Source organism: Pleurodeles waltl, chromosome 7 (assembly GCF_031143425.1).
Source record: "Pleurodeles waltl isolate 20211129_DDA chromosome 7, aPleWal1.hap1.20221129, whole genome shotgun sequence".
Taxonomy (NCBI): domain Eukaryota; kingdom Metazoa; phylum Chordata; class Amphibia; order Caudata; family Salamandridae; genus Pleurodeles; species Pleurodeles waltl.
The window spans coordinates 1,211,731,421-1,211,752,450 of NC_090446.1; positions in this window are offsets into that span (position 1 = coordinate 1,211,731,421).

Consider the following 21,030-nt stretch of genomic DNA (forward strand, 5'->3'; position numbering starts at 1 on the left):
CTGAAGTGGGGAACTCGCCCACTGCTTCTGGATGGGGCTCCATGCCCATTTCCCAATGCTAGGGAGTGCAAGGTCACAGTCTCTGAAGTGGGGAAATCGCTCTGCTTCTGGAGGGGGCTCCTTGTACAACAGTTCCTGGAGAGTGGCCCACATGCCCTCTGCTGGAGGTGAGGGCTGCACAGTCACTGCTGGGGGAGTTGTCTCCTGGGCAGCCTCTGATGAAGGCGAGGGCTGCATAGTCACTGCTGGATGAGGTGTCTTCTGGGCACCCTCTGCTGGAGGTGAGGGCTGCTGTGTCTCAGCTGGGGGAGTTGTCTCCAGGGCAGCCTCTACTGTAGGTGAGGGCTGCTGTGTCTCAGCTGGAGGTGAGGGCGTCTTGCCTTTCATTGGTGGTTGATTGGGAACAATTACTGTCATTGGTGGTTGAGTGGGAACCTCTTCTGTCATTAGTGGCTGAGTGGGAACCTCTTCTGTAATTGGTGGTTGAGTGGGAACCGCTGCTGTCATTGGTGGTTGAGTGGGAACCTTACCCTTCCTGGCTGGTGAAGTGGAATATTTCCCTTTCCTGCCTGGTGAGGTGAGATCCTTCATGTTCCTGGCTGGTGGAGTGGGATCCTTCCTTTTCCTGGCTGGTGGAGAAGGATCCTTCACTTTCCTGGCTGGTGGGTTGGGATTCTTTCCTTTCCTGGCTAGTGGAGTGGGATCCTTCCCTTTCCTGGTTGGTGGAGTGGGATCCTTCCCTTTCCTGGCTGGTGGAGTGGGATCCTTCACTTTCTTGCCTCCACGACAAGGAGGTGCTTCCACTGTCCCCGTAGACTGTTTGGCTGAGGTGCTTGGCTGGGTCGTTGGGACCCTGCTCTTATGAGCTGGACGGGGGGAGGAGGAGGGAAGAGGTCAAGTTGGGCAAGGAAGAGCTTCTTAGGGACGGTGGGGCGGGAGGAGGGATGGGAGTGGAGGTTGAGGGAGTGGTTTTTGGAGGAGTACATCTGCTGGCCTTTGCTGCAGGTGCATGGGCAGTGTGCTGATGTGAGGTGGATGGCTGTTGGGTGTCTGATTGCCTGCATTTGTGTCCCTTAGGAGGGGGCACAGACAGAGTGGGAGAGGACGCAGGGGACGTATGGATGGATGTTGTGGAGGTATCTGCTAGTGAGGTGTGTGTGCTGCTTGGTGTGGTGATGGTGGTGCTGGCTGTTGAAGCAGTGCATGCAGGTGTGAGTCCGGGTGTGACTGCGCGGGAGGAGGAGGAGGCGAGACAGTGGAGGCAGTGGATGTTGGTGTATGTGTAACTGCCTGTTGTTTGTGTGAGTGCTTGTGGTCCGAAGTGTGCTGCCTGTGTTGACTGTGCTACTCGTGTGTGATGTTTTGTGTGCATGCTTGTCTGTATGTGTGCATGGGATGGGTTGGGGTTGAGGAGACTGAGACTGAGAAGTGGTAGTTGGAGGGGGGACGGTAGGAACACAGACAATGGCTGCCATCATAGAGGAGGTCAGAACCTGGAACGATCTCTGTTGGGCCGCCAATCCACAGTGGATGCCCTCCAGGAATGCATTGCATTGCTTCAACTGGGATGCCAGCCCCAGGATGGCATTCACTATGGTTGACTGCCCTACAGAGATGGTTCTCAGGAGGTCAATAGCCTCCTCAGTCAGGGCAGCAGGGCTCACTGGAGCAGGGCCTGAGGTGTCCGGGGCGAAGGAGATGCCCACCCTCCTGAGTGAGCAGGCATGGGCAACTTTGTGAGAGGCTACTGGGAGGGCGGTGCTGGTACAGGGGTGGCAGCTGTACCTGGAGCCTGGGTGGTCCCACTAGGGAGCTCCCATCGGAGGAGGAATCAGAGTCAGTGTTGTCACCTCCTGTCTCCGCCGTGGTGCTGCCCTTGTCCTCTGTCCCACTGGTTCCCTTGGCGTCGGTGGACTCTGCCTCCTGGGTCCTGTGGGATGCAGCTCCCTCAGTCACCGGTGCCCCTGCTCCTCTGTCAGATGATGCTAATGCACACATGGACAGGTTGACAGAAGAAAAAGGAGGGGGAGATAGAAAGGGAACACTGGGTCAATTACAGCACCAACACCACAGTTGGCATAGACATTACCATCACACACAGGGTTCAGGATTGAGCACTATGCACCACATTGGCAATCAATTGGCTAGGTGCCACAGCAAGTGAGGGCCAAACACCGCCAACTGCAGCCCTCCTGGAACCCACTAAGCCCTGTCTGACACAGAATACAACCAAGCTAGGTTTCCTGAATTTGCTATACACCCATTATCCTTGAGCTGGGTCACGCTGCAATGTCTGACCTGACATTAAGGGGCACCTACTGACTCACAACCACCATCCGGATCCCATGCCACCTACCAATGACTGTAGTTACACCCATTTTACTCACTGCCCTGTGGCTGCTGTGATGCCCTCAAGCACCCATCCAGCTCTGGGTAGGCCACCGCCAGTATGCGGGCCATCAGAGGGGTCAGGTTCCGACAGGCACGCCTTCCTCCTTGGGAGGCCATCCCCAGCTGGGCCTCCGCAGTCTTCCGTGCCGAGCGTCTCAAGTCCTCCCACCTCTTCCGACAGTGGGTGCTCTGCCTGCTGTAGCCCCCAGGTCCACATGTCCTTGGTGATGGCACGCCACAATCCCTTCTTCTGATGGGCTCTGACCTGCAGAGGTAATCCAGATGGAAGGACACCATTGCACATACAATCCAGCCTATCACACATATGGCCCACAAATCCCATGTCCATCTCCACTGGCACATCACCCGGCGCACACCATGTACACTAGCAACAGACAAACAACCCCCCCCAAATTACACGATGCTTGCACACACATCTCCATGAAAACTTGGCACATGCATCGTGCTCAAGGTGTACTCACCTGTTGGTCTGGAGGCCCATACAGCAGTCCATACTGGGGTAGGACCCATTCCACCAAACGCTCCAACTCCTCTGAAGTGAAGGCCCTTTCCCCAGTCACACGGGCCATGGTAGGTTCCAGACACAGGTAACAGCAGCACACGCAGTGTAGTTGTTGTCCTGTCGAAAGTCAGGAATCAAGTGAGAATTTATATAGAAAATGGCAGTCACGTTCACGGCGGTGTACACCGTCAATGGCGCCACTGATCCCCATTGGCCTCTGTGCTCCATAGAGCCCCATATTAGCCAATGAGGAATTGCACGTTGGTGTGCGACCCCTTCCAGCACAACACCCAACGTCAGCAGAGTTACCTCATTTCCACCTGTCCCTACATACAGGGCAGGCGGTTGCCATTTAATGGTGGTGGATAACATTCAGATAATCCATAACTGCCTCATTGCTGATGATTGCACATACATTACCATTCCCACTGTCCCATCATATTAATGCTCTATGTACACTGAGGTTGTGGTTCCATTGTACAAATTGTGACAGCCTACTCACTCTTGTTTCCCTTAAATACCTACCACCGAGGAGGAATAGGAGGAGGAGACAAGCCCCCGTGTACAGACCCCTTGTGGACTTGGCTACACTGGAGGAGAGGCACATAATACTCACCTATATACTGGACAGGGCCACAATCACAGAGCTGTGTGCCCAATTGGAGCCTGATCTGATATCAGCTATCCGTCATCCCACTGGGATCCACCCTCTTGTGCAAGTCCTATCAGTGTTCCATTTCTTGGCAACTGGTTCTTTCCAAGTGACAGTTGGCTTGGCAGCAGGAATGTCACAGCCAATGCTCTCAATCATGCTGGCAAGGGTTCTGTCTGCCTTGGTCAAACACATGTGCAGCTACATCGCTTTCCCCCACATGGAAGATTTGGCCACTGTGAAGGCAGGATTCTATGCTATAGGACAAATACCAAATATTGTTGGGGAGATTGACGGAACATATATTGTGTTAGTCCTCCGTCCCCCACCAGAAAGAACAGGTGTTCAGGAATCGGAAGAGTTTCCATTCACTCAATGTGCAAATGGTGTGCCTGGCGGACAAGTACATTTCCCACGTCACTGCCAAGTATCCTGGGTCGGTGCATCACGTCTTTGTTCTGAGGAATAGCAGCATCCCACAGCTGATGGTACAACTACAGAGGCACAGATTGTGGCTAATAGGTGTGCCTGATTGCCCACCCAATGGATGTCAGTGTATCCCTTCTACTGTTAACCCCATACCATTGTGTAAGGCTAATGTTTGTCCCTCAATACTTGCAGGTGACTCAGGCTACCCAAAACTATAGTGGCTCCTGACCCCTGTGAGGAATGCCAGGTCAGGGACTGAGAATCGTTATAATGATGCACATGGGTGAACCAGGAGAATCATCGAAATTACCTTCAGCCTCCTGAAGGGCAGGTTCAGATGCCTTCATCTGCTACTCACTCAAGAAGGTCGGCCAGATAGTAGTGGCATGCTGGATGTTGCATAACCTGGCCCTCAGACGACACATGCCTTATCTGCAGGAGGAGGAGACTGGAAATGCCCCTGTGGCAGCAGTGGACCCTGAGGACAGTGAGGATGAGGAGGCAGAGGATGAGGATTTGGACAATAGAACATCAGTTATATGTCAATACTTCCAATGACACACAGGTGAGACAGTGTAACTGACCATTCCTCTGACTATTGTTTTATCTGTGTGGCTGCAGCAGGATGGCATTCACATCCTTTGCATCTCAACTTATTGTCACCAACGGCTTCTCGTTTTGCAGATGTTGGTGATATTACAACAGTGTACTTATGTGATGACTACAGACAGCTACAGATCATTAATTGCATGCTATCACAGTTTTAAGATCATTTGCACATGATGTGACTGTTTCAATAAATGCACATTTACATCACATTAGACACTATCAGTCAAGTTGAGTTCAAGGGTGTTTATTGTAGTGCAAATAAGTGACGGGAAAGTGCAATGGAATGGGGTGATGGTAAAGGAAAGTCCAGGGTATGGTTTAATTCTGTTTGTAGCACAGGTCCAGTATCCTAGGGGTCATAGGAAGGGGAGCAAAGGCAGTTCGAGGTGGACAAGGTGACATGGTGGGACAAAAGGGGGAAATTCAGGAGGGTCTTATTTCCTGGCAGTGGTCTTCATCTTGGCAAGTGACTCTGGCTTCTGTCTGGGTCGCAGGGAAAGTTTGGGGGGTGGTTTACCTTCTGCAGGGGGAGTAGTGCTGGTGGCCTGTGGGTCCGGTGGCAGGGCCTCCTGTCCACTAACTGCAGCAGATGTGGTTGGCTGGTCAGTAGTTTGGCTAGTGGTAGGGGCCCTCTGGTGTGCTGTCCATTCCCTCATGATGTTGGCCATGTCTGCCAGCACCCCTGCTATGGAAATCATGGTGGTGTTGAGAGCCTGCAAATCCTCCCTGATCTCCTGATGGTGTTCCTCCTGCAGCGCTTGTTCTCCTGCATGTTGGTAAGGATCTGGCCCATCTTGTCCTGGGATTGTTGGTAAGCCCCCAGGACATTAGTGAGTGCCTCCTGGAGAGTCGGTTCCCTGGGCCTGTCCTCCCCTGGCTCATAGTGGTCCTCCCAGTGTCCCTGTAGCCCTGTGCCTCTGTCCCCTGAACGGTGTGCCCACTGCCACTAACCCCAGGACCCTGATTGTCGTGGGTGTGAGGTGTGGACTGGGATCCCTGTACAGGTGGGCACACTGCTGATTGTCGTGTCCTGGGGACAGATGCGTGGGGACGTTGGGTGGGTGCTGTTGGATACTGAGGTGAGAAGTCTGTGGTGGACTGGGAGTGGGCTGGGGTGTCCGACTGACAAGTGGTCCCTGATGGGCCAGGTAGTTCATCCAGATCCTGAAGTCCAGAGTTACTGTATCACTGGGAGCATCTTCTGTTGGGGGACTGGTTAGACGTGGCACCTCCTCTCCGCTGAGATTGGCTGGTGCACTTGTGGGGATGTAAGTGATGTATTATGCCTCATATCTGTGACAAATTGTACATTCCTGGCTTCCCCTCTATCGTTGCTGTTGAAATGCCGCCTTTGTTTGTGTATGGTGATGTATTATGGGATTGTTAGTTCTCCATGCTCTGCATGCTTTTGTGATGGGTGTCCATGGAGGGCTGGGAGGGCTGTCCATGCATTGGTATGGCATGCAGGGCTAGGTATTGGGGTTATTCATATGTGTAGGTGCAGTGTGTGGGATGAAGTGGAGTGATATGAGTGAGGGTAAGGGGGTGTGATGGCATGCAAGTATGGGGGTGAAAAGTAGTAAATATTGACTCACCAGTGTCCAGTCCTCTGGCAACTCCAGTGAGTACCTCAGGATGCAGTATTGCCAAGACTTGCTCCTCCCATGCTGTGAGCTGTGGGGGTCCATCCCCAGTTCTCTGGATGGTGAGCCGGTGCTTTGCTGCCACGGAACGTACCTTCCCGCGTATGTCGTTCCACCTCTTCCTGATGTCGTCCCTTGTTTTTGGATGCTATCCCACGGCGTTCACCCTGTCCACGATTCTCTACCTTAGCTCCAACTTCCTGGCAATGGATATTTGCTGTACTGGGGCTCCAAACAGCTGTGCCTCTACCCTGACTATTTCCTCCACTATGACCCACAACTCCTCATTAGTAAAACAGGGGTGCTTTAGTGGGGACATGGGTGTTGTGTGGTGTGTGTTGGTGGGAGGGTGTTGAGTAATGTGGTGGGGTGTGGGATGTGGGGTGCATGACGGATGTGTGTGTGTGTAGTTGTCTCAGTGGTCTTGGTTTCAGTCTGGTGGCAATAAGTGGTGTTCGTAAAGGTTTGTGGGTAATGTGGGTGTGTGTTTTATGGTACTGTGGGTTGGTGTGCTGTGTGTATGAGTGTAAGGTGTGTGATTTTCGTTTTGGCCAATTTAGTGTTGTTTTGTGTTTGGGTGTTCATTCTGAGCACACCGGTGTGTACCGCCAATGGTTTACTGCTGTTGAATGATGCCGTGATGATTCATGGGTCATAATGTGGTAGGCATTGTTTTGTTGTTATAACGGTATGGGTGTTGGTACTGCCACTTTAGCACTGACCTTTGGGCTGGCAGATTTGTGTATGTGGCAGCATTCTGGTGGATTAGTGTGAGTGTGTCATAATATAGTGAACGGATATTCACCACCGCGACGGTATGTTGGCGGCCGTCACCGCGGCGATAAGCAGCATTTACTGCCAATTTCATATTGAGGGCCTATATGTAGACTTAAAATGGTTGACCTTTTATCTTGAAAGGATTGCTCCCGCACACATGGAACACCATTTTTAGCTGCTCCATGCGTGCCGGAACAATGCCAGTGGGACCACATAAACGTTAGAGGTATGCAACTTCTTCCTGCCTTTTACAAAGATGATGGACATCTTACATAAATGCCCCTGGAGTGCTCCACACCAGGAATCACTTTATCAATATGCAGACACTCAATGAGCAGTCACATTTCCAAAATTACAGACACACAAAATCACTAGAGACTACTTCAGGATCATTAACGCAGCTGTAGTGTGGGATATACACTATAAATTAACCGAATAAGTAGCACTTACTAATTAGCCAGTAGAAAGTATTCCAGTTGGGTAGACATTTTGTGCAAAACTGTGGCCCCTTCTTGGATAAATGAGCAGGTCAGGATCCATTCTTGAACCGATGTTCATCTCACAGAAATTGTACCTCAACCTTCCTAGGGTTGGATGGTAGGGTGTGGAGTTGGCCAACCCCCGCCGCACACGGCCGAAAAGTTGTGCATAGCACAGGGTTTGATGCATGCGAGGGGTTGGCCGCAGGGACTGGCCTCAGCTGAGGCCAACCCCCCTCTGCATTAAAAAAAACAGAAGTTCACCAAAAAAAAAAAAAGTACAGGGATGTTATAGTTAGGAATTAGTATTTAAAAAATCTTAGAAATTCACTGAAAAAAACAAAGGTTACAGGTATGTTATTGTTAGGTTCTGAATTTACACTCACAACATCATAGAAATTCAGTTGTTATAGTTAGTAACTTTTGCCCTAAGGTAACTATAACTTGCACCCTCGCCATGCACAGCTAATTACCCCACATATTATATCACTGATGACATCTTCTATGGCATCATTGATAGTATCACTGCAACATGTGCAATCAAATTATTGATGAGAAAACTGTGCATGGTGGGGGCAATTTGTAGCTCCTTAGGGCAGAAGTTATAGTTACTTGAAATAATGCTAACAGCTGACATTTGGTTTTATGCGAGTAAATCTAGAGCCTAACTATAATGTTCCTGTAACTTTAGTTTTTTTCAGTGAATATATATTCACTGAAAAAAACAAGATTACAGGGGCATTATAGTAAAGAAATCAAATAAAAAAAAACGTAGAAATTCACTTAAGAAAACAAAGGTTACAGGGACTTTATAGTTAGCTCTCATTTTAAATGTACGAAACTACAGAAATTGAGCAGTTATAGTTAGAGTTATCTCAAGTAACTCTAACTCATGCCCTAAAGTAACTAGAACTTAATGTAAAGTAATTTTCATTACTAGACGTTAATCCAACCATCCCCGTGTATGGCTTTCGGACGTGCACCGCAGCGGTTGGCCACTGGGCCTGGCCTCTGGCCAGATCCTGCGGCCAACCCCCTAAACCCCTGACCACACACTGTGCACAGCCCTTTGGCCATGCACGCCGGGACTTGCCCATGGCCTGTCTCTCTGGGTGTGAGAATAGGTGTGAGAGGATGTATGTGGGTGGTAGAGTGGCTGTGAGAGTGTCTGTCTGGGTCTGAAAGTGGTTGCATGTCTTAGTGGGTGCATCAGGGTCTGTGTGGGTCTGTGAGTGGCCGTGTGAGGGTTTAAGTGGATGTATGAGTGGGTTTGTGAGAGTGTCAGTGAGTCTGTGAGTAGGTGCATAGGTTTCTGGGTGTGAGAGGTGGGTGCATCAGTGTCTTATTGGGTGTGTCAGTGTCTGTTTGGGTCTGTAAGTGGGTGCTTGAGGGTTTCAGTGGGTTTGTGACTGAGTGTGTGAGTCTGAGTGGGTCTGTGAGTGGGTGCATGAGTGTCTGAGTGGGTCTGTGAGTGGGTGCATGAGGGTGTGAGTGGGTCTGTGAGTGGGTGCACAAGGGTCTGAGTAGGTCTGTGAGAGGGTGCGTGAGGGTGTGAGTGGGGCTGCAAGTGGAGGCATCAGTGTCTGTGTGTGAGGAATAAAGCTGTGCACGGTCCAGGTCCAGCCCGATGCTCCGCTGCGCGTATTTGCTGCGCTTCATGCGCACCACTTGTCACCCCCTCTTGTTCTAAAAGTGGTCATCAGCGTCGCCTGCCCTGTGGTAAAGCTCATGTAGCTGGAGGGTCAGGACATTGGTGGACAAGATGCACTTATCAGTGCTATTTTAGGAATGGACTACAATTCCCAGGTTTCTAGAGGCAGCGGCCATCTAGGGGTGTGGCAGGCCTATAAAGCCCAGCCACACCCAAGCACATTGCTCACTATTTTGAAGACTTCGATGCAGTCACACCTCGTGGGGGTTCCTCTGAAGAAGAGCAGATTCCCTGCATGGCAGATTGACAGTAAATCAGAGTTTCCTTGTTTCCATGGTGGATTCAGATACGAGTAGGTCGTACTCGTAGCGGTAAAGTCTTGATGAGCCCAATTTTGAAGGGAGTCGTTACTACCAAAAGTAAAGCGCCCCTTAAAACAACGAGCAATGCATTTTCAGTCCACATGAGTAAAGCGCCCTTGGCACGGCAATCAAAGCGCTTCAGTCCACATGAGTAAAGTGCCCTTGGCAAGGCAATCAAAGCGCTTCAGTCCACATGAGTAAAGCACCCTTGGCACAGCAATCAAAGCGCTTCAGTCCACATGAGTAAAGTGCCCTTGGCATGGCAATCAAAGCGCTTCAGTCCACATGAGTAAAGCACCCTTGGCACGGCAATCAAAGCGCTTCAGTCCACATGAGTAAAGCGCCATTGGCACGACAATCAAAGCGTTTCAGGTCACATGAGTAAAACGGTCTTGACACGAGGATCAAAACGCTTCAGGACACATGAGTAAAGTGCCCCTTAGCATAACGAGCGTAGCGCTTCAGACAAAGCAAGTAAAAGCGCTCTCTGGCATATTGAACAAAGCGCTTCATGTATGATGATCAAAGCGCTTCATGAACAACAAGCAAGTCACTTCTGCCAAATGAACAAAGCACTTCATGTTCAATGAGTAAAAACTTTCAGGCTTAGGTAGTAAATGTGAAAACGTTTCGGATATAAGCAAATTATAGTTTCATTGTTTCATTGTTTTTTGGAAAGCATAATATGTGAGATACATATTTAAGTCTTTGAGAATTTCTAGGCTGAGATCAAACGTTTATGTTTATGAATGTATAGTTGTTACCTGATTGATATTCAGAGTATGTCCATAGTCCAAGGCTCTTGCCATCTCTAGGTTCAGAGGTTGCAGTTTGTTCTTGTTCCATGATTCAAAGAAGGGGCTACGCCCAATTCACAAAGGGTCTCAATTCGATATCACGGAGATGCCTTTATTCAAGAGTCTATTGGTGAGTTATACTGTTATGAAAGAGTATATGCAAATGTGTCCAAAACTTTTCTTTTCAGATCTCTCTCCCTGCAGTTCCCTACCCTAATTCCCTTCCCCCCGCCTGGCTTCATCATAACTCTGTGCTATAATAGCTTTCTGAGTTGGTGACGCCGGTAGGTGGGCCTTTTGTTCAGCAGCGTGCAGATCCCGAGGAAAGGGCACCGTGACACTGTGGGAGTCTGTGAGTGGTTGCTTGAAGGATTCAGTTGGTCTGTGACTTGGTGTGTGAGAGTCGGAGTGAGTGTGTGTAGGAAAAGGGCTCCTTGTTTGCAGTACCCCCCCACACTTTTTGCCTGATATTGATGCTGACTACAAGTGTGCTGGGATCCTGCTAGCCAGGCCCCAGCACCATTGCTTCCACAATTGGCACCCCTCTGGCATACAGATAAGTCCCTTGTAAAAGGTACCAGTGGTACCAAGGGCCCTGTGACTAGGGAAGGTCCTTAAGGGCTTCAGGAATTGTTGTGCCACCCTGAGGGACCCCTCACCTAAAATATGCACACTGCCATTGCAGATTGTGGCCCTCATTTCAACCCTGGCGGTAAATCCCGCTTACTGCCTTGCAGAAGACCGCCAACATACAGCTGCGGCCTCGGCATTCCGCTACAGGTATTACGACCCACAGCTCGGAATCCACCACAATACAGACACCCACACAAATCCGCCACACCAAAGGTCAGTGATAAACTGGCGATAACAAAACCGACACTGTCACGCCAACAAGAATATGCCCACACTATCACGACCCACGAATCAACGCAGCGGTCTTTCAACCGCGGTAAACCATTGGCGGTGCACACCGCCGCACTCAAAATACACACACATTTACAAAACACAACCACATTGGACAATTCAAAATACACACACCTGATACACATACACACACCACACCCACACACTCACAACACTATAAAACACACACCAACATTACCCACAAACCCTTACTACCAGAAATTTGAAAGCAGGCCAGAGAGAGACACTAACAAAAACAACACCAGCACCCACAGACACACAACACCCACCATTGTTTACACAACATCCACGCACCTCAAACAACACACACCAACACATCCCCTCACACATCACAACAGACACCACCTCACACATCACCCACACCACATCATGGCACCTCAAAGACACCCCAGGTTCTCTGAGGAGGTGCTCAGGGTCATGGTGGAGAAAATCATCCGGGTAGAGCCACAGCTATTCGGACCATTGCAAGGAAGATGGAGCTATGGCGAAGAATTGTCGATAGGGTAAACGCAGTGGGACAGCATCCAAGAACACGGGAATGACATCAGGAAGAGGTGGAATGACCTATGGGGGACGGTGCGTTCTGTGTTCTCCAGACACCAGATTACTATACAGAGGACTGGCGGTGGACCCCCACAACTAACAACATGGGAGGAGCAAGTCTTGGCGATCATGCATCCTGAGGGCCTAGCAGGAATAGCAGGAGGACTGGACTCTGGTAAGGCAAATCTTTACTACCTTATCCCCCCACCCCACCTGCATGCCATCACATACTCCCACCCTTACCCTCACACCCATCACCCCAACAACCCACAAATACCCCACCAACACAACCCACACATCCGAAAACCAAGCCTTGCATGTAACACCAATGCATGGACACCCATCACCCAAGCATGTCCAGTACAGAGACTCACTCATGCCCCAAAATCACCAGTCACACAAGGACCAAGCCAATAATGCAAGCACTGGAGTAGAGGGTCACTCACCCATTGCACACAACGGCACACACAGATGCAATAACTATGCATTTACACCCAACAGTGCCAGACATATCCAGTCCCCCCACAGAAGAGGCCCACAGTGATGACAGCAGCTCTGCACGCCTGGATCAAGATGACCAGCCCGGCCCATCTGGGACCTCGGAACAGTCGGTTTCCCTGCCACAGTCACAAGCCACCACAGAGCCTCCCGCCCTCAGGAAACACCAGCACAGCACCCACCCAGCGGGCCCATCCCTCTGTCCCCAGGACACGTCAATCAGCAGTGTGTCCACCACTACAGGGAACACAGGCAAACCCACTAACACATGACGATCAGGGACCCGGGGGCAGTGGCAGTGGGCACACGGTTCATGGAACAGAGGCACGGGATAACAGGGAAGCTGGGAGGACTGCTGTGTGACAAGGGGGGACAGGCCCAGGGAACCGACACTCCACGAGGCACTCTCCAACATCATGGGAGCTTACCATCATTCCCAGGAGACCATGGCAACGGTACTGGCCAAGTTTCAGGAGACACAGCGGCTGCAGGAGGAACACTACCTTGGAATCAGGGAGGACTTGAAGTCCATTAACACCACCCTGGTCACCATTGCAGGGGTGCTGGCAGACCTTGTCAACACCAGGAGGGACACAGTGGCACAACAAGGGGCCCCTGACACTAGCCTGGATGATGAAGAGCCCTCCACCTCTGCCGGCGCTAGTGGACAGGAGGCACCACCACAGGAACAACAGGCCACCAGCACCCCACCCCCTGCAGATGGAGAACCACCCCGCAAACGGTCCCTGAGATCCAGGAACAAGACAGAGAACATTGCCAAGACCCCCACCAGGAAATGAGACCCCCCTGAATGTCACCCTTCTGTCCCACTATGTCACCCTGTCCATCCTTAAACTGCAATTGCTCCACTTCCTATGCCCCTTTGGACAATGCACCTGTGAAACAAATAGACTGGACTCTGCCATGGACATTCCTCCCCCATCACCCCAGCCCATTTTACAACCCCCACCACTTATGTGCACAGGAATAAACACACTTCAATCACAAAACAATCTGGAGTCAGTCTCAGCTTTCACAAATGTGTAATTGCAATAACAATGGAATATAGCAATGTCAATTTACTTGTTCACATACCAATGTAACACAGCTGTAGGCCAGGAGTAAACAGAGCAGAGGGCACAAAGTGGGACCCAGATCTGTGAAATGGAAAGTCAAAGTGACAAGTCAGGGTCCATACACTGAGTGAAAATGACAGACTTATGATAGCTCAAATAACAGTATGAGATGTGGGAAGCAGTTACATCTTCTTACCTGTGTCTCACTGGAAGTATTGCATGATGATGTTGTTTCAGTTGTCGATATTCTCTTCTTCTGCCTCCTCTTCTTCACTGTCCACAGGCTCTACAGCTGCCACAAGACCACCATCTGGCCCATCCTCCTGCAGAAAAGGCACCTGCCGTCGCAAAGCCAGGTTGTGCAGCATACAGCAGGCCACGATTATCTGACACACCTTCTTCGGTGAGTAGTATAGGGAGCCACCTGTCAGATGGAGGCACCGGAATCTGGCCTTCAGGAGGCCGAAGGTGCGTTCGATCACCCTCCTAGTTCGCCCATGTGCCTCGTTGTAGCGTTCCTCTGCCCTTGTCCTGGGATTCCTCACTGGGGTCAGTAGCCATGACAAGTTAGGGTAACCAGAGTCACCTGCAAATGTCGATGGATATCTGATAGACACACACTAACCGTTAGGGACAGCCCCATACCCAGACACCTATGTCAACTGTATTGGGACCTTGCCCTCACCTATTAGCACACACGGTGCCTCTGGAGTTGCCCCATCACATAAGGGATGCTGCTATTTCTCAAAATGTAAGCGTCATGCACAGAGCCAGGATACTTATCATTGACATGGGAGATGTACTGGTCTGCCAAACACACCATCTACACATTCATTGAATGGTAGCTCTTCCGGTTTCTATACACCTGTTCATTCCTGCGGGGGGTACAAATGCCACATGTGTCCCATCAATGGCACCAATGATGTTGGGGATATGTCCCAGGGCATAGAAGTCACCTTTCACTGTGGGCAAATCCTCCACCTGAGGGAAAACGATGTAGCTGCGCATGTGTTTCAGCAGGGCAGACAAGACTCTGGACAACACGTTAGAGAACATTGGCTGGGACATCCCTGATGCCATGGCCACTGTTGTCTGAAAAGACCCACTGGCCAGGAAATGGAGTACAGACCGGACCTGCACTAGAGGGGGGATTCCTGTGGGATGGCAGATAGATGAAATCAGGTCTGGCTCCAACTGGGCACACAGTTCCTTGATTGTTGCACGATCAAGTCTGTACGTGACTAGGATGTGTCTCTCTTCCATTGTCGACAGGTCCACCAGGGGTCAGTACACCAGAGGATGCCGCCATCTCATCACCTGCCCCAGCACACGTGCCCTATGGAGCAGAACAGCGAGCAGAGAGTCATCCAACACTGAGGTATCACAATTTGTTATTTGAAGAAACATTATTAATCCGCAATGTGCCACTATCTGTCTATATTCCCGGCCCAGATAGGTGTGACGCAGTTAACATTCATCCCATGTGGCCTCCTGAAATGACGGCTGCAGTGTCTGGGGAAAGGGCCCCTGCCTTCACTTCAGAGGAGTCAGAGATACTAGTGGATGTGGTCCTCCCCCAGTACACGCAACTGTACGGTCCTCCAGACAAACAGGTGAGTACACTGTGAGCATGCTGCATAGGCAATGCCTGTTTTGAGTGGTGTGGATGGAAGATACATGGGGGGTGCTGAGGCCTGCATTTGCGGATGGTGAGTGTATGTACGTCAGGGTATGCGTGGGAACTGGTGGGTAATGAGTATCACGGTCCGGACAGGTAAGTAATTTCCTTTCCCCCTGTACCATTCCTCTAGGTCAGCGCCCACCAGAAGAAGGGTATTTGGCGTGCCATCTCCAAGGACGTCCGGACCCTGGGGGTCTACCACAGACGGAGCACCCACTGCCGTAAAAGATGGGAGGACCTGCGCCGCTGGAGCAAGAATACGGCGGAGGCCCAGCTGGGGATGGCCTCCCAACATGGGGTGGGGGGGTGCCCTTCGCACCATGACCCCCCTGATGTTCCGGATCCTGGCGGTGCCCTATCCGGAGTTGGATGGGTGCTTGAGGGCATCACAGCAGCCACAAGGAGGTGAGTACACTCTCATTCAGCTGACTCTGTGCGCATTACGAGGTACCTGGGTGGGGGAGGTGGGCAGTGGGTTCCCCTAGGCCAGGGCGAACTTGGTAGGCAAGGTCCCTTGTGAGGCAGGCTATGTGGCACCCCAACCCCACCAGTGGTAAGAGCCATCTACACCTAGTCAGGCTCCTGTGACTTCCAGGTGTGCAGCAATTGGTCTTAGGCCTCGTACCCCATGGTCAGCTGAAATTTCTAGGAGCTGTCAGTGCATGGCATAGTGCAGAGGGCTGCTCCATGTGTGTGTTGTGTCCGCCAGCGGTAGTGGTGTTGCATGCACTGAACATGTCTTTCTTCTGTCTTTCCCCCCCTTTTTGTGGTCTCCCTGTTCTTGTGTGCAATAGCATCATCAGGCGGAGGAGCACTGGCACCGGAGCAGGAGGGAGCTGCAACCCACTTGGCCCTGGAGGGTGAAGCAATGGAGTCTGAAGCCACCAGTGGGACGGAGGGCGAGGGGAGCTCCACGGCGGGGACAGGAGCAGACAGCAGTAACAGCGACTCCTCTTCTGATGGGAGCGCCCTTGCGGTGGCGGGCACCTCTGTGCCCACCGCATCAACAGGTACAGCCGCCACCCCCCTACCAGCACCGCCCTCCCAGCAGCCCCTCAGCGTGTGTCCCCTGCCCGCTCACCCAGGAGGGTGGGCATCTCCTTCGCCTCAGGCACCTAAGGCCCTGTCCCAGTCACCCCTGCTGCCCTCAGTAAGGAGGCTATTGACCTCCTGAGATCCCTCACTGTTGGGCAATCTACCATTGTGAATGCCATCCAGGGTGTTGAGAGGCATTTGCAACAAACAAATGCATACCTGGAGGGCATTCATTATGGGCAGGCACCCCAACAGAGAGCACCTCAGGCTCTGGCCTCAGCACTGATGGCAGCCATTGTCCCTGTGTCCAGCCTCCCCCCTCCAACTTCCTCCAGCCAGACCCAATCCCCTGTACCTCAGCCTATCCCAAGCACACCATCAGACCAGCATGCACACACATCAACACACAAGAGTGGACATGGCAAACATGCGCACCACACATCCCACAGGCACTCACACAAGCACCATCCCCATGCAGACAGCAACATCCACTGCCTCCACTGTGTCCCCCTCCTCCACGTCCTTCTCCTCCCTCCCTGTCTCGTCTCCACTCATACCTGCATGCACTACATCCCAGCCACTACCTGCATCATCAGCACGCCCATCTCCACACACCGCTCACGTGCACTCACCACCCCCACTACTATTCACACATCCCCAGTGTCCTCTCCCAGTGTGTCAGTGAGCCCTCCTCCCAAAGTACACAAACGCAGGCACACACCCACCCAACAGCCATCCACCTCACAAGAGCCTCCCACCACCACTACCTCTACCTCCACTCCCAAACCCCCTCCATCTTCCCGTCCCAGTGTGTCTAAAAAACTCTTCCTAGCGAACATTAACCTCTTCCCTACACCTCCCCCCCGTCCTTCCCCTAGGGCCATGCTTTCCAGGTCCCAGCCCAGCACCTCAGCCACCACATCCCCAGGCACAGTGGTGCCAGCAACTGCGGGGTCATCGAGTGCGCCACCCTTCAGGGCTGCAAGTGTGCCACGTAGCGAGGGCAAGGACATTCCGCCACCTGCCAAGGTGAAAAAGGTGCCCACATCCCAGAGGGAGAAGCCGAAACTACCAGCCACCAAGGGCTCAGCAAAAACAAAAGGGGATAGTGGCAAGACAACTGCAGCAACATCAAAGGTGGGGAAGGGCCAAAAGCAGAAGAGCAGGTCAGGAGAGGGCATGGTGGCACCGACTGAGGGACCAGTGTCACACCTTCTGTCCACGACCACGCCAACCTGTACGGCGGCGAACACCGCTAGCTGCCCCGCCACCTGCACCGCCCGGCACGTCTACAGCCTCAGCGACAGTCCCCAGCCTCTTCCCCAGTGGGCAGCCGTCCAAGGCTGCAGGAGACGTCCTGCTTTGTCCCTCAGCAGATGCTGACCCATGCACCGCCGCAAGAACCGCCGCCACAGACACTGCTGCAAGCACCGCCACCGGCCCTGCGGTGTCCTCGGACACTGGCACCACCGCTGACATGGCTACCATCCCCAGTGGTCAGTCGTCTGAGGCTGGAAGTGAGTTCCTGGACCCTGGGCAGCTTCCATGAGGCATGACTTCCATCACTGTTTGCACCTGCAGGTGGAATGCGAAGCCGCAGCAGTGTGGGGTATGTCGCTGCCTCCATGGCGTATCATGCTACCTGAACCTTGACAATCTCGTGGCACGCACACCCAGGTGAGGGAATTGTACCAGCCACACTGCACGTGGAGCACTCTGGGCACCAGGCCCCTCCAGAACCAGTGGAGTATCACATCCACTACCTCAGTCTTTAGCAGGATGAAGCACTCTGGGCACCAGGCCCCCTTCAGAACCAGTGGAGTATCACATCCACTACTTCAGTCCTTGGCAGGATGAAGCATTCTGGGCACCAGGCCTCCTCCAGAACCAGTGGAGACTGTTATCCACCTGAGAGACTGTGGCTTTGCACTCCTCAGGATAAAGCAGTGGGCAAGCCACCCACTGAAAAGACTTGTGAGACTTTGGCTTTGCACTCCCCAGGATAGAGCAGTGGGCAAACCACCCACTGGAGAGACTTGAGAAACTGTGGCTTTGCACTCCCCAGGATAAAGCAGTGGGCAAACCACCCACTGGAGAGACTTGAGAGACTGTGGCTTTGCACTGACCAGGATAGAGCGGTGGGCAAACCACCCACTGGAGAGACTTGAGAGACTGTGGCTTTGCACTCCCCAGGATAGAGCAGTGGGCAAACCACCCACTGGAGAGACTTGAGAGACTGTGGCTTTGCACTCCCCAGGATAGAGCTGTGGGCAAACCACCCACTGGAGAGACTTGAGAGACTGTGGCTTTGCACTTCCCAGGATACAGCAATGGTCATGGAGCCCTCTCGTAAAGCAGTGGCAATGTGCGTTCATCAGGCTGAGGTGCCCCCCTCTCCCTCCCCCTGAGGTGCCTGTGTATTTTCGATCTGATGCCCCAGCAGTGTTCTCTCCGTTTTGAACCAGGTATCATGTGTGGGCTTCGCCCATGCATTTTGGGCCTAGTGGTCCATGGACAATGATTGGTACACTATCCGGACTTGTGTAGTTGGTGTACATATTTGTATATACTGAATTTTGACTAATGGATTTTTAATGATTACAATCGTTACAATCATTTCCTTTTGTCCTTGCGTTCTTCCAGGGGGTGGGGGGTGTATATGTAATGTTGATGCATGTATTTGTGTATGTTGTTGTGTGTGAGGGTGAGGTTGGGGGTGTTGCGTGTTGCGTGTGTGTGTCACTCTCTTTCCTCCCCCCTCCCCTTTGTGCTAGGTGCAGTATTCACCATAGTCGCCACTGCCGCCGTTCGTGCTCCTGGTAGAAGAGGAGGTAAACCAACATAGGTAACACCTGAAGTTTGGCCTCCATGGCGTCCTGGTTCCTCGTTGGGTGTCGAGAGGTGAGTGGTTTCCCTTCTGTTTACTGTTTCCGCTGTGCTTTTGATAGCATTGGTTCGGCCCCGGAAAAGGTGGCGGATAGGTGTCTTGAAATACGGTGGGCAGTACTTTGTCTTCCACCTGTCTGTTGGCGGTTACCGCCGCGGTGTTTGTTTCTACCGCCGTGGTGGTCGGAGTGTTAAAGTGGCTGTCTATGTTGACGGTTTCCGCCACGGTCGTAATCCCATTTTTTTTCCGACGGCCTGTTTATGTTATTACCGCCGCTTTAACACCGACCGCCAGGGTTGTAATGAGGGCCTGTATGTGTTGGTGGGGAGAAAAAGGCAAAGTCGACATGGCACCCCCCTCGGGGTGCCATGCCCCAAAAATACTGCCTGTGGCATAGGTAAGTCACCCCTCTAGCAGGCCGTAGAGCCCTACGGCAGGGTGCACTATATCAAAGGTGAGGGAATAGCTGCATGAGCAATATGCCCCTACAGTATCTAAGTCCATTCTTAGACATTGTAAGTGCAGTGTGGCCATATTAAGTATATGGTCTGGGAGTTTGTCAAGAAGAACTCCACAGTTCCCTAATGACTACACTGAATACTGGGAAGTTTGGTATCAAACTTCTCAGCACAATAAACCCCCACTGATGCCAGTGTGGGATTTATAAAACAAATGCACACAGAGTGCATCTTAGAGATGCTCCATGTATTTTACTCAGTCCTCTGGTGTAGGACTGACTGGTCTAGGCCAGCCTGCCACTAACAGACATGTTTCTGGCCCCATGGGGTGAGGGCCTTTGCGCCCTCTGAGGCCAGAAACAAAGCCTGCCCTGGGTGGAGGTGTTTCACACCTCCCCCCTGCAGGAACTGTAATACCTGGCAGTGAGCCTCATAGGCTCAGGCCTCGTGGTACCGTGCCCCTGAGCACTCCAGCTAGAGAAATGCCCGCCCCCCCCCCCCCAGAGAAGCCCGCACTTTGGGCGGCCAGTCCAGCAGGAAACTTAAGAAAAACAGGGAGAAGTGACCACCCCAGCCAGGACCACCCCTAAAGTGTCCAGAGCTGAGATGACCCCCTCCCTGCAGAATCTTCCATCTTTGTTTGGAGGACAGGGACAAATAGGGATAGGAATGTGCCCCCGTCCCCAAAGGGAGTGGGCACAAGGAGGGTGTAGCCACCCTCAGGGACAGTAGCCATTGGCTACTGCACTCTGACCCCTAACCCGCCCCTAAAGCTAGGATTTAAGGACCTCCCTGAATGCAGCTCATGAGATTCCCGGCGACCTACAAGAAGAAGAAGGACTGCTAAGCTGAAAACCCCAGCAGAGAAGAAGGAAGGCAACAGCTGCTTTGGCCCCACCCCACCCGGCCTGTCTCCTGCTTTAAAGAACCTGCAAAACGATCAGTGATGCATCCTGTGGGCCCAGCGACCTCTGCCAACTTCAGAGGACTGCCCTGCACCCAAAAGGACCAAGAACTCCCGAAGACAGTGGCTCTGTCTAAAGAAACCTACAATCAAGAACTCCCACCTCATACCGGATGAGTGAGTCCAGGCCCCTGTGGACCCAATGCCCACGGCCCGTGTACAGGTGGTCCACCCAGCAAGAGAGAGTCCCCAGGCGATTGCCAGCAAGTGCCCTGCCTGGATTGACTTCACCACCCTTCCACGACGACACCTGCAGAAGGAATCCAGAGGACCCCCCTTGACCGCGAGCTTTGGACGAAGTTATATGGCGTGTTAAGGACACCCTGCACCTGCAGCCCCCAGGCCTTGGAGAACCAGACTACTGGCGCAGCATCGACCAGCAGGCAGCCCTCTTCCCTGCCGAACTGATGGTTTGCCCGAGGATCCCCCCTGGACCTCATCTGCAGCCTCAGAGTGACCCCCGGTGTCCCCTCATAGAGTTGCATTGGAAACCCGATGCCTTGTTAGCACCCTGCACCCAGCCGCCCTAGTGCCGCTGAGGGTTTTTGTTTGGTGCCTACTTGGGGCCCCTCCAGTGCACTCCTGAACCCCCGGGTCTGCCCTCTGAGTCATTGGTACTTACCTGCTGGCTGACCGGATTCCGAGAACCCC